The sequence below is a fragment of the Phragmites australis genome, chromosome 12 (assembly GCF_958298935.1).
Source record: "Phragmites australis chromosome 12, lpPhrAust1.1, whole genome shotgun sequence".
NCBI classification, from domain to species: domain Eukaryota; kingdom Viridiplantae; phylum Streptophyta; class Magnoliopsida; order Poales; family Poaceae; genus Phragmites; species Phragmites australis.
The window spans coordinates 16,439,774-16,453,502 of NC_084932.1; the positions used below are offsets into that span (position 1 = coordinate 16,439,774).

Consider the following 13,729-nt stretch of genomic DNA (forward strand, 5'->3'; position numbering starts at 1 on the left):
TCACTGTTCACCTTGTGAAGGAGATACACTACCTTAGCCCTGTGTTCCTGCATCATATGTTTCCATATGTGAGATATATGGGTATTCTCAAGTCGTACGTAAGGAATCGAGCCTTTCCTGAGGGATGCATTGTGGAGGGTTACGTGACAGAGGAGGCATTGGAGTGGTCTGTTAATTACATTGACCCAAATAACCCAATTGGTATGCCTAAGTCTCACCATGAGGGGAGGCTCGCAGGTGTGGGAGTTCAGGGGAAGATAGCAATAACTCCTGATCCAAAGGCGTAAGACCAAGCTCATTTCCTTGTGCTGCAACAAATGAGCGAAGTGTGCCAATATGTCGATGAGCACAAGCAGATGCTGCTTGAAGAGAATCCAGGGTAGACTAAAACTTAGGTTATAAGGCAACATATGCGAAGGTTTACGACTTGGTTCCGAGATTGAATCAGACAATCGAGTACTCCTACAAGTGCTCTGATAAAAAAACTAGCATCGGGCCCTATATACACAATTATGATATATCAAGGGTATGATATAAACGGATACACATTTTACACGGTTGCCCAAGATGAGAAGAGCGTATACCAGAACAGTGGTGTCCGTATAGAAGCTTATGATAACGACATGCAGAGGGGCACATACTATGGTCAAATAGAGGAGATCTGGGAGCTGAACTACTTAGGATTCAAGGTAGCCCTGTTTCGGTGTCGTTGGGTATGATGGGGCAAAGGGCATCACTACTCACAAGTATGGGTTCACTAGCGTTGATCTCACACATATCGGATACAAGTCTGAACCCTTCTTACTCGCTAAAGATGTTCGCCAAGTCTTTTATGTGATTGACACAACAAAGAAGAAATGCCATGTGGTTCTCACTGGGAAAAGACGCATTGTCGGAGTTGCAAACGTCGTGGATGAGGAGGAGTTCAATCAATTAGATGGAATCCCCCTTTTTGCTACTGCAGTCGTGCCACGCCTTTCGCCGATCGAGGAAACTCCATACATCTGCCCGACCATAACGAAGGGATCCAAGTCAAGAAAGCACAAAAACGACAAATTTGAATTTCAGTGTGAAATTTGTAATATTAATGTCAAATTTGTAATATTAATGGCAAATTTGACTTTTAAGTTATTTGAATTGTTAATGTCAATGTAAAAATTGAATTTTAAGTTTCAAAGTTATTTGAATTTGTAATATTAATGTCAAATTTGAATTTTAATATTAATGTAAAATTTGAATTTTTACTTCCATTAGGTGACGCCTTTTATACACAATAAGTGACGGTTGACATTTATAACGCATCACCTATCACTTACATGTACAGGCCGAGTCGAAATAAAAGGTGACGGGTAATATTATAACCCATTACCTTTTACTTATAATAAGTGATGGGTTATAATTATAGGTGACGGGTAATATTATCACCCATCACCTATGCCTGATATGTACAGGCCGAGTCGAAGTAAAAGGTGACGGGCAATATTATCACCCATCACCTATGACTTTTTTGTATATAATCCTAGCTAGTCCCTGCGCACGCAGTCTCGTTTTGCCTAAGTTTTTTTGCCTGCACAAAACTAGGGTTCGCTGTCGCCGTCGTCCTCCACCCACCGCCACGAGCCGTCGTCGTCCACCTGTGGCCATGGACCCATCGCCGTCGCCCCGTGGCCATACCGTCGCCCCGTCGCCACACGCCGTCACCACACGCTGTCGCCCCACGACCCTGTCGCCGTCGCCACGCGCCGTCGCTGTCGCCCCCCGACCCCGTTGCCGTCTTTAAGGTTTGCGCCCTCTCCTCGCTGCATGCAGTTCGGTTCTAGGAGATAGAGAGGAGTCACAAGGTGTGATGCACAAGGAGAAGGAGACAGTGCTCAGTTCAGTTCATGTGGTTCAGTTCATGTAGTTCATTTCTTGTGGTTCTGATGGGTGCACAAGGAGGAGATGGTCCATAGGATTCCATTATCCTTGAGAAAACAATATTGAACAGTACCAATTATATATTTATGTATAGGTTATTATTTTTAGACATGTGATAGGGATGTATTCATAGATATATGAGTATGGTGTACATACTTAGCGGTATTGTACGTATGTTACCTTGTAATCGGGGAAAAAACATGGGTAGAGGCCGATAATCTTGGTATGTTGTCGTTGTACTTCACGCATCAATTCCCCCTTCTCCTTCTCCCTTAGAGAATCATATTGTTCTTTCATGAGATAATTAAGGGTTAAAGCATTTCTTGCATGAATGGTATTGTCCAACAGAGAAAACCCAACTGACATGTTATAACTGACCGTTTTTACAAATTACAGCTAGTGTATGTAAATAAATATATATATATACATTTGATTATTCATAACATGATCTTTCAATGAGAGGTGTGCTCCATCTTAGTGTTAGAGAGTAGCTCTAATCCACCGAAGAACATCTTCAAATTGCTTTTAGGTATATCTTGAAGTTGGTTCAAGGTTCCTTTTGTTTCCTTCTTGCAGTTTGATCCACTAAAGATATATGGTGGGTTTGTATCTTGGTTATCCTCTGTTACTTCCCTTGTTCATCAGCCAGGGGGTTTGATTCTTTAGATCTTGCAGAAGATAGACCATCAGGTCTTTATATGGCGCTTGTTATCACTGTTTCACAATGTATTTTTCTAGGCTCACCTCTTGCAGAGATGAAAATGTTTTGACGCTAGTTGGAAAATTGTTATGGTTTGTTTCAAAATTAAAATTTAATGCCTTCTCCAATTCTAGATCGGATCAGCAATGGCATTTAGTGTATGTTATTTGATCCTCAAAGTTCCTTGCCCAAAAAAAGCCTATATATGCTTTTGTGACTTAAGAAATGGGATATTGGTGGACTATTGGTATATCTGCTATTAGTGTTACTTATATATGTTAGTTGCGTGATAAGGTTCGTTAGGTATTAGTTGGAGCCAATGGTGAAATTTGGATCATAATCGTTAACCTTGATTCCTTTCTTTCCTCTAAGAAACCATAGGGAAGAAGAGAACTGTCACCCTAAAAATCAAAAGCACAGAGGATGCTAGCACTAGAGGCTACCCCTGCACAAGATGGGGTGGATAGGAGCCTAAGCCCGCACCCGACGTCCTCCTCCAGCAGTAGCGAAAGCCAGTATCACAGTCCGAGCCCTGACTCATCACCGAATCGGGAGAGCCGATGTCGGACAAGTGACGAAGAATACAATCCCGCCGAAGAGGTATTGATACAAGCGAGTCAATACATTTTATATACTTGTTGAAGGGAGGAATATTCTTTGTTTATGTCAACTCCGGTTTTCTCTCTAGATGGCGGCAACGTAGTCTCCAAGCTAGACAGCTGGTAGTGTTGTACACGCCCGAAAGCCAAGGACATAAACACAGTGGCGATAGAAAAGTTACCGTCACAGGAATCGATGCTGATGGGCTGCCTACGTATGAAAAGGTCCTAAAAAGATTTCAGAGGGTCGCAGGGCTCATTGCTCGGGAGAGGTGCCAATGACGACTAAGTTCAATGACCTTAGTGACAAAGTGAAGAGAGACTTGTTCAATAATATTGTCATGGAGTATCTGGAGTACCCTGGAAACATGTGCGAGTGTCAAAAGAATGCCGCGGTCAATGCAGCAATGAAAGCGATCGTGAAACTTCAGCGAAGCTTTAAGAGCAAGCTTGTGAATCGTTACTTAGCAAAATGGGTGGCACCCTACGAGAGCTACAAACACCTGAAACTGGAAGATTGGGATGTTTTTGTGCAGATGAAGAGCTTAGAGCAGTTCAAGACGGAGAGTGAGAGGAAGAAGTAGCGTCAGGCTAAGAACAGGCATAACCACAGGACCAGCGCAGCAGGTTATGCTGGGAAAAGGGTGAAATGGCAGGTAGAGGACAAAAAATTAGCCAGAGAAGGCCACGAGAATCCTTGGAATCAATTCCCGGGACGATCGTGGTCATATTTGCGTGCAAGGGGTGAGCTATTCGATAGCGGGGAAATCACATTCAGAAACAGCGAAACCCAGGTAGTCGCAGACAAAGTCAAAGAAAAGGCACCCGAAGCCAACCAAGGTTCTTTCACGGGGTCAGGGAAAGTGCAGCGGCGTTGGAAAACCTAGAGCACCCAGGTTGAGTGCGAGGTGGTGATCAAGTTCCCAGGGCTGGAAATACGGCTTTCCCGAAGACATCGGATGTACAAGAAGAGGAAGAGGTCGGATGCAGTGGATGTGGATGCATTGACATGAGACATCACCCAGAAAGTTTACTCATGCATCATGGGGTAGCTTGCAACAGAGATTTCCATGCCACAGGATTTTAGCCCTAGAGCTGCAGGGAAGAGTAGTTGCGCCTCCAGGGAGGTCTAGCAACAAGTAGCAGCTACTGAGATTGAGCCGGATACAATCGACCTGCTAGAAGGGCCAACGTCCTGCAGCCTTGTAATCAGGTCTGGCAGATATCACATTGAGGTTGTAAAGGGCCAGGTGCTTCCAGGCGTCCGTATCTTACATACAGTTCTGATACGTGCACGCTATGCCATGGTTACGGTGGATATGGTACATAGCAATGCCACTGATCACGTGTTGGAGGTCCCCCCCAATGAGGTAGTCATAACTCTCGGTGAAGCTCTTCATCAAAGGATCCAGTGGAAGAGAGGCGACATCGTGGTCTCCAGTGCATCTTAGTTTGGACAAGCTCCAAGTGCACCTCCGTTGCGCTGGTCACCTCCTGAGAAGGCAGCTTCACTGCCTTCTCCTCCTCTAGAGAAGCCAGCTTCACTACATTCTCCTCCACATCCGACAGCCTCGCTTCCAGACTCAATACCGTCTCCCCCAGAGAGCCCAAAAAAGAAGAAGCAAAAGGAGGTCGAGAAGAAAGACTCTAAGAAGCCCTGCCGGAGATGTCGAAGGCCATTGTACTGGCGAAGTCGAAGTCCATTGTACCGATGAAGAAGTCCACGGACGTTGCACCAGTGTGGACTCAGGCCAACACGAAATTCAAATATGTGAAGCCCTTGATGACGGTAGATGAGCTAGCAAGGGCGGGAAAAGCATGTATCGACCTGCATAATTATTACATACAAGCTTGTAGAGACAACAATGATCAGAACATAGTCGTCCAGTACAAACGACGACACTTCTTAAGTGATCAAGACGGCTACTTCACTGTGGGTTTCAATGACTTATACAACCTCTTCAACCTTGATGGCATGGATGTATCGTTATTATGGGTCTTCACATTGTAAGTCCCATGATACTGGATATTCATTAATTAATACCATTAAGACTTGAATCTAACTGTGTCCTCATCTGTATACACTTGATGAAAGAAACAAGGAAGAACAAGGATCCTGTCGCATTTTTTGACCCTGAGGCCATTACAATATCGGTCATCCAACTTCACCTCGACTACGCTGCAAATCATGTGGCCAGGGCAATACAACAATACTCAAAAGTGAAGTACCTGATGGGCTCCCACAACACCGGTGGCCATTGGATCTTACTTAACATTTGCCTCGAGTGGGACTTGGTGTTCTACATCGACTCGTCAAGACAAACATCTGCAAAAGGCAAACTTAGATCGTGTCATTACAGCATTGTAAAACCACTCTTTGACACGTAAGTTTTGCCTATCTTAGTTCACATATTAAACTTTTCTAACATTCAAAGGCTCCATAATCAATCCCTCTTTATGCAGGGCTTTTGACAAGTACCTTCGAGCACAACCTAACTACGACGCGAAAGCCGGTCGTAGGCTAACACACAAGACCAGGTATGCGGTAAGTGCTACCAAACAAAATACCAAATATTTTCTATTGCTATTTTTTTTCTCTTTTCATCTAACAGTAAAGTTTCTTTTCAGCAGTGCCACCAACAACCACCGGGCAACGCCTGTGGATTCTATGTTGTGTAGAACATGCTCCTCACGTTCCGAGCAAAGAATATCAAATCCCCCAATGTAAGTTCAATACAAGATTATTCATAACTAATTTCGGTAATTAGTTTAATTCCATGGTAACATGACACTGGTTACGCGTTAAATTATGCAGCAATACAAGTGTATGTTTCTCGACGCTGGTGCACTCCTGGATATTCGACGACGAATCGTGAGTTCATGGTGTCTGATGTTATCAGCCCACAGGGCGAGTTCCACTATAGAAGCCTTAAGTTGTGAAGTCTTAAGTAATTATGAGTTGATCCAAACTTTGTAACATTTGTGATTCTATAATGAATACATTTGAACTTTGTAATATTTGCAATTCTGTGATGAAACGAGTACTCCTACAATTGTGTTTGTCGATATGTATTTGGATGCATTGCTATTGTTTGTAGGGAGAAGACGGCTGCCAAATCCTAGCTACATTACAGGATGCAGCCAGGAAACATGTCATTCCTGCCGAGCAAGAAAAACATAAGTGATGGGTAAAATGTCTACCCATCACTTATGTTCTTTATAAGTGATGGGTAACCAATTACCTGTCACTTATGTGAAAGCCATAAGTGACGGGTAACATAGCTACTCGTCACTTGTAAAGAACATAAGTGATGGGTGTAGAAGTCACCCGTCACCTATAAATAATCCATAGGTGACGGGTAACCTAGTCACTTATTATACATATAAGTGACAGGTGAAGAGCTCACCCGTCACCTCTAAATTTCTCCCCAGCACATAAGAGATGGTCATAGGTGATGGGTAACAATTATTACCCATCACCTTTGTTCATCATTGGTGACGGGTGTGGAACCGTCACCAATGACTAGTCATCAGTGATGCGTTCGGGGTGATGGGTACAGTACCCGTTACCCATGAATGTTATCACCTGTCACCCATATCCCTTTTTCACGTAGTGGCTAACACTACAACACAACAAGTTATTCGTGCTGGGTCATCAGTACCGGAGTGCTGGTTCATAATATCCCACGCTCAATTATTGATTGAGCCAGGTTGAACCGACACTGATACTCAATATCAATATCATCTCGAATTATAATTCAGCTCACTGATACTTAGTGCGAACCCAAAATTTTGATGTCCTCTGGTTTTGGCTTGTGCCCTCAAGTCAGGCTTGATCTTTCTCTCCCTTATCTTTTCAGGCTAGCCGTATCCCCGCACTCCATCACCGGCCTCTCTCTCTCCCCTCACTGGCCTCTTTCTCTCACCGGCCTACCCTAAGCCTCCCTCACCAGCCTCTCTCCCTCCTCACTGGCCTCTCTCTCCCCCCTCACCGGCCTGCTCATCCTAGCCTCCCTCACCAGCAACTCAGACCCTTGCGAGATCCACGGCGGGATCCGCCCATGGATCTCGCTATGGTCAGAGATCCATGGCTAGATCTTAGCGGTGCGGGAAAAGGAGAATGGCGGACCCAACACCAGCATTTCGTGCTCCACCAATAGTTCAACGGCATTAAGCTCCATTACTTTGTAGTCACCGTCGCCCTTGGTGGCTTCTTGGGGTGCTCTTGGACAGAGACATCTGCGATAGGGAGCTCTCACACGGGGGCTAGGGCAGCGGCGGGAGGATGTGGGGCTGGGAAGGGGACGGAGGAAGCAAGGAGCAAGGTGGCGTTGAGGATAATGAGTAGATTTAGGAGGAGATAGAGTGGATGTCGTATGAGGATAGGGGCTGGGACTTGCCCGATAGGGAGGCATTGAGGCGCGCTGGACGGAGGAGAGTGGTGCGGGGGTCTGACCCCTATCTTCGGGTCCTCTCTCTCTCTCCCTCTCTCTCCTCCTCTCTCTCTTCATAGCAGCAGCTGTGCTGCCTCACCATTGTCCGGCGCTGTTGTGGAGGGATGGGTCGTCGAAGGCTCGAGCAGCTTTGGCTCGATGGGGTTAGAGCAGAGGCGACTTGATATCTTTTTTTTTCCCTTGGAAATGGCTTCAATGCCAATTATGAACCCGGCTATGATAGTGTTCGACTATCATTGCTGCTTATGCAGTGCCGGTTCCAAAACCAGCGCTGATGTCAATTTTGAACTGGCACTGATAATATTTTTTTAGTAGTGTAAAACTCTAATTGTGTGTTTCTTGTTTCTCCAACATTCAATGGGTTATAATTATTAAATACTAATTTTTTCACTAAATCTCCAAATGACAACAATATATGTATATGTGGCATGTATCAGTGTAGCAAGCAAGATGTCCATGTATCTAGAATCTATGAATCAATGTGAAGACTGAAGGCAGTACCTGAATGGCTGATATCTGAATGACTGAATGTTTGAATCGCTAGCTTCTCTTCCTCTCTCGGACATCATTTTCTTTGCGTCACTATCGTCAAGGAATCATGCATATGCCTGACCGCTGCAATCAGATATTTCATCTCTTCAAAAGAACACGCAAAAAACACAGCTACAGAACAGACCATAAGTAGCGTCTTATAAGTGTCAGTTGTGCAAAAATCGCGACAGAAGATGTATCAGTGCCGGGTGTTAAACTCTCGCGCGCAAACAATGATGGAGCCACTAAAAACTGGCACTGATAGTCCGTATCAGTGCCAATTCGTGTTACAAACCGGCACTGATACATTCTAATTTTGGCTCGATCAACACGTCCGGCTGCAACTATCAGTGCCGGTTCTAATCACAACCGGCTCTTTGTGGATCTGAAATTTTGTTCCAATTTGATTTTGGTTTGATCAAGTTCGGCTCATCCAGATATTTTTCTCGGCTCTTCCCTCTCGCGCGCTCATCTCCTATCTGCTCCTCTCTCTCGTCTGCTCTTATCTACTCCACCCTTCTCTCATCCACTCAAGCGCCCCCCTCTCTCCCTTATCTCTCTCCACTGAGCTGACGCTGGAGTAGTGGTCCTCCTCGATGATGGTGTCCAGCTTTGACGGCCGCGGCGGGACTCTGCTGCTTCCGCTAGCTGCCGCAGAGGCACGCGTGGAGGTTGGAGGTCCAGCCAGCTCCCCAGCCTGTGATGCTGCCGGAGCGTTTCAACTGGCCAACCCCATCGGTGCCGTCCTCGGAGGGGCTGTAGGCTGTCGCGTAGCATGCGTTGTAGCTCAGCAGATTTAGGCCGAGGGTGGGGCGGTTCACGGCAGAGACACTCCTGGTGCTCCAAATCCTCAGAGCTATGTGGTTCATTATTGTGGTCAGAGCTATGTTCTTTGTTCTAATCTGATTAGCCCCTTTGTTCTAATCTGACTTGTTTGATGATTGTGGTCAGAGCTAAACAATGTCTAGTATTGTACATTTTAATTCTTAATATGTCTAGTATTTTGTACATTTTAATTCTGACTTTGTTCTGCAAATTGTTCAGTTCATACTTATGTGCCTGGCTTTATGAAAATTGCATGTTCATACTTATGTGCCTGAGATGAGTCGATTTAAGCTTGAGATATATTTGTATGGGTGAGATGAGTTGATTTGAGTATGCAGCAGTGGCAGCGGTGGCGGCAGCAGGAGCGGTAGCCGAGCTGGCTCGTTTATTTCTTTTAGGCTCGGGAAACCTTTTCAGTGCTGATTGGAGGTACAAACCGGCACTGAAAATTCTTTTCAGTGCCAGTTCCAAACCCGGCACCGATAGTTATTGACTACAGTGCCAAGTAAAGAGTATCGGTTGAAAATCCAGCAGTGAAACCATTTTTCGACCAACACCGATCTACCTTTTTTAGTAGTGAAACACAATAAGGGATTTCACAACAGAAACTAAATTAGGATTTACAATTTATGAAGACTGATTAAGTGACTGCGCCATGGGAAAAATCTAGCTAGGTTGTGTTTTGTGGTTTTTGACTTCTCTAGAAGACAAACCTGATCTTTGAAATTACTCCCCTATTTCTTTTTATATATAGAGCGTATTAGAATTTAAAAAGCCTTTTAAAGTATACTTTGATCATTAATTTGTCTTACAATATATCATCAATTGCTACAAAATCAATATCTTATTAAAAGATACTTGAAATATTCATCTATTGATATATCTTTTATACACTGAACAAGCGTATAATTTGACTAATTGTTGGTAAAAAATTAGATCGACTTTTTCTAATCCTAATACGCCATATATTTTAAAATGGAGGGAGTACAACCTAGCCGTATAAAAACTTAGAACTTTCTAAATCTGCTATACGAACGCTTAATACACAACTTGCAGGTAAGCCCTGGACCTAGCAGAACAGAAATCTGATACCGAGCAACATATATCAATTACTCATTTAATCTGGATGCCCCTTAGCAAATGAACTAATGGGCCGGTAACCGTAATACTCAATTGCTCATATCTAACGAACCATTTTGATTTTTGCCACAAAAACAACCAATCAATCCCAGCTCCACAGTTCATCCTAAGCAACCTATGCAACACAGCTACAGGCCTTAAAAAGCGGCATTGTCCCATGTGTATACCAGTTTCAGCCAAAATTATGCCAAACCCACCACGACTCACCCCGGGCTGAGGCGGGTAGGCAGTGGCCGGGCAGCGTCGGAGCTAAATTTGGCTAGGCCAGGAGGGGAACGAGGAGGATCGAATCTCAGAGGCGGCACCGGTAGGCCATAGAGACCAAAGGAAGCCGGAGTTACGGACTAGTGTTTGGGAGCGAGAGTGACCGAATGAAAGGAGGCCCGGCTTGCTTGAAGCAATATTGGACTTGGCTGAGCCGCCGGGGCTGCTATCCACTATTATTTTTGGGCTTGGCCCATGCTAGAACCCCATAGCATGGCCGTAGTTCTGCCCCTGCCCTGGATAATTAGGTGATATACACAGAATTCAAATTAATAATATCAAACACATACTTCGTATAAATTAATTGCCAAAATAAGCCAAACAATTGTATCTTGATCCACTGCTAACCAATTAGGCAAAATTAGGCAAAAGAGCCTAAAGCATGACGAGGTGAGGTCATCCGTGCCGCCCTATCAGTGCTGAAACTAGAGGTCTATAGTTTGCGCGTAGATCCAATATTAAATGCTTTATGGACCACTACAACAGAATAGGTCATCCGTGCCGCCCTATCAGTGCTGAAACTCGGCTCCACAGAAGAAGTCAGTAGTGAATCAAAGAACTCATGCATGTAATCAGTGACTAGGGATCGATCAATCGGATGTCAATCTTGCTATCGGCTCAGCCATATCTATTCATGTCTTTTTTTTTACATGGATATTTTTTTCTCTTGTTCATAGATCTCGAAAGTGGATCAATAGAAATTTATCAAAGGATCTATCCTTTCTCAAAGTCTAAGAGCTAGAAGGTAGGGTGCAACAGTTGCTTCCTGTAAGATTATAGTAGTCATGGCCTCATGGTCGAGCCAGAAAGGAAAGAAAAAGTCTATATCTTCTGTCCTCTCTATTACTTGCGTGTTACGCATGGGAATCTACTGAACAATTCGGGCCAAATCTTGAAAAAGCTCAAAAGCGCTATTCGATGAGCCTGCATAGTATTAGGTAGTTGGTAAGGTAAAGGCTGACTAAGCCAATGATGCTTAGTTGGTCTTTTGGGATGATTAGCCACACTGGGATATCAGTGCCGGTTTGTAATATTCTGAGCTCATGAGCTAGGTTGAACCGACATTGATAATTTTTATTAGCGTCGGTTCTTTAGTAAGATCGGTAGTGAAGTCTTTGAGCCGGACCCAAAATTTTACTGAGGTAAAAATGAACTGGCACTCTGAGTCCGCATACAGCATGCATGAGCTCAGCCTTATCTTCTCACCCTCACTTCGATGGAGCTCTCATCCTTATCTCTCTCATCTCGATCTCTCTCTGGTATGGTGGCACTTGCAGTGGGCTCCTTCATTAGTTCAGCAACTCCTCTGTCTGGCTCCTTCAACTTTCGGCAGCTCCTCTGTCGAGCTCCCTCCCCGGTCCAGCAGCTCCTTCGGAGAGCTCCCTCTCCGATTCAGCAGTCCCCTCCCTGAATAGGCAGCGCCTCTGGCAAGCTTCCTCCCCGATCTAATCGCTCACTGCCGGCTGCTTGTAGTGGAAGCGTGAGATATAGGACATCTTCAGCTAGGAAAGGCAAGCACCACTGTCAACTTGATCCAAATATTTTTTTCCTTCTAGTTCTATGATCTTTCTTTGATTTGGGAAGGGATTCTATATAGGAACAGGTGACGAGAACAATAAAGGAACATAAGAACCCTCTTCTGGGAGTGATACACCAAAATCTTCAATGGGAATCTCTCTGATGCTTTTGCTTTCCTACACCAAATTGATATGTTTTCATTTTGTTTTGTGACCAATCGATTCTATTTTTGATTGGTTTTTTCTCTATTTTTTCATGTGCAAGTTGGAGCCAGCGTTAGTTTTTCGTGGGGGATTTGGCACTCCTGGAGCGAAAGAAGTTGCCAAACTAACTGGTTGTTGAGGCCACCAACAATGACAACTTCGTCCTCACGCTGCACCCGGACACCATGGGGAAGTTGCAACTCTTTCGTGGTGACACCGTGCTCCTTAAGGTGGGATGCGGGCTAGCTTGAGCTGTTATACTTTCGTTGGGATGTTGAGCGGATTAACCGATTGTGGTGTCATGAAACTGATATGTGGATGTCGAGTTAGTGACTAGAATTAGTTGGGTTGGGATTGCAGATCTATTGGAAAAACCTTAGCTTTACCACTGTAACTTCTTGCTGAAGGGGCGTCAGATCATGGAATTAATTGTTTGTTGGGAGTTGTATTGATCTGTTAGTGTTTAGAGTACAAGATTTTCGTCAATTTGCAGTGTGTACTCTGTTTATCCATCCTGTCTATTGCAAGATTTCACCATCAACAGGTTAAGAAACCAATGTGAATGTCAAGATTTTGGAATGCTGATATGAGCCTGATGATGGTGATATGAGCCATGTAATTCGTATCAGTGCGAGCTTTTTTTTTGACCTTGTCATTTGTATCAGTGCAGGTTGGTAGTAAGAACTGGCACCGATAGTACCAGTATCAGTGCCGAATCCACTACTACAAAAATGATTTGGTGGGACACCTCTATACAGACAGTTACTGTGGAGCCATCTGTGCAAAGATTATCGTAGATGGCCCTAAATAAGAACCATATGTGATAATGGCGAGACGCCTCTAGAAGTGATGGGACACTTTTAATACAGATGGTTTCCATTAGGAACCATCTGTAATCTTAATACAGACATCTCATACTTCGAGCCATCTGTAATAAAACGAATATCACATATAGCTCCAAACAGGAACCGTCTGTACTATTATTATAGACGGCTCATATTTGGAGCCATCTATGATATTCGTTTTATTATGGACAACTCTAAATACGAGCCATCCGTAAAATTAATATAGACGGCTTTAAACACGAGCCGTCTGAGAAAATAGCCCGGGGGAGGTGAGACACTTTAGTATAGATGGCTTCAAACATGAAGCCATTTGTAATATTAGAGTAGTACATCATCCTCTACCTCTAGATTGAAGTAGAATAGTGCCAACCGAGTGAAGAATAGTGCCTAGCTTTTGGAGGAAGAGGCAGGCGATTTTCAAAAAAAAAATGTTGGATTTCGGTGAAAAATTGAATATTTATTGGGATTTGTTACTCCAAGGTAAGCATTATATTATAATTTGGTTTAGATGGTTTATATTTGGTTTGGAGAGCTAGCTAGATCTAGATCTAGATTTTTTCCATGATGACATGGTTTTGTTCTATTAATTAGATGATGTAGATTTGTGTTCTAATTTAGTCTTAGATTTTGTTCTATTCATTAGATGATGTAGATAATTAAGTCTATATCTACATCTAGACTTAGATTTTTTCATGATGATCTAGAATATATTAGTTAGTCTAGGTATATGAAG

At 43.8% G+C, this 13,729-nt stretch overlaps 1 non-coding gene across 1 annotated transcript; it reads left to right on the forward strand.

The window, feature by feature from the left end:
- Positions 1–12,026: 12,026 nt before the first annotated feature.
- LOC133887585 (small nucleolar RNA R44/J54/Z268 family) lies at positions 12,027–12,117 on the forward strand. Its single transcript, XR_009903620.1, has one exon. It is a non-coding gene; the product is annotated as a small nucleolar RNA R44/J54/Z268 family (small nucleolar RNA).
- Positions 12,118–13,729: the final 1,612 nt, after the last annotated feature.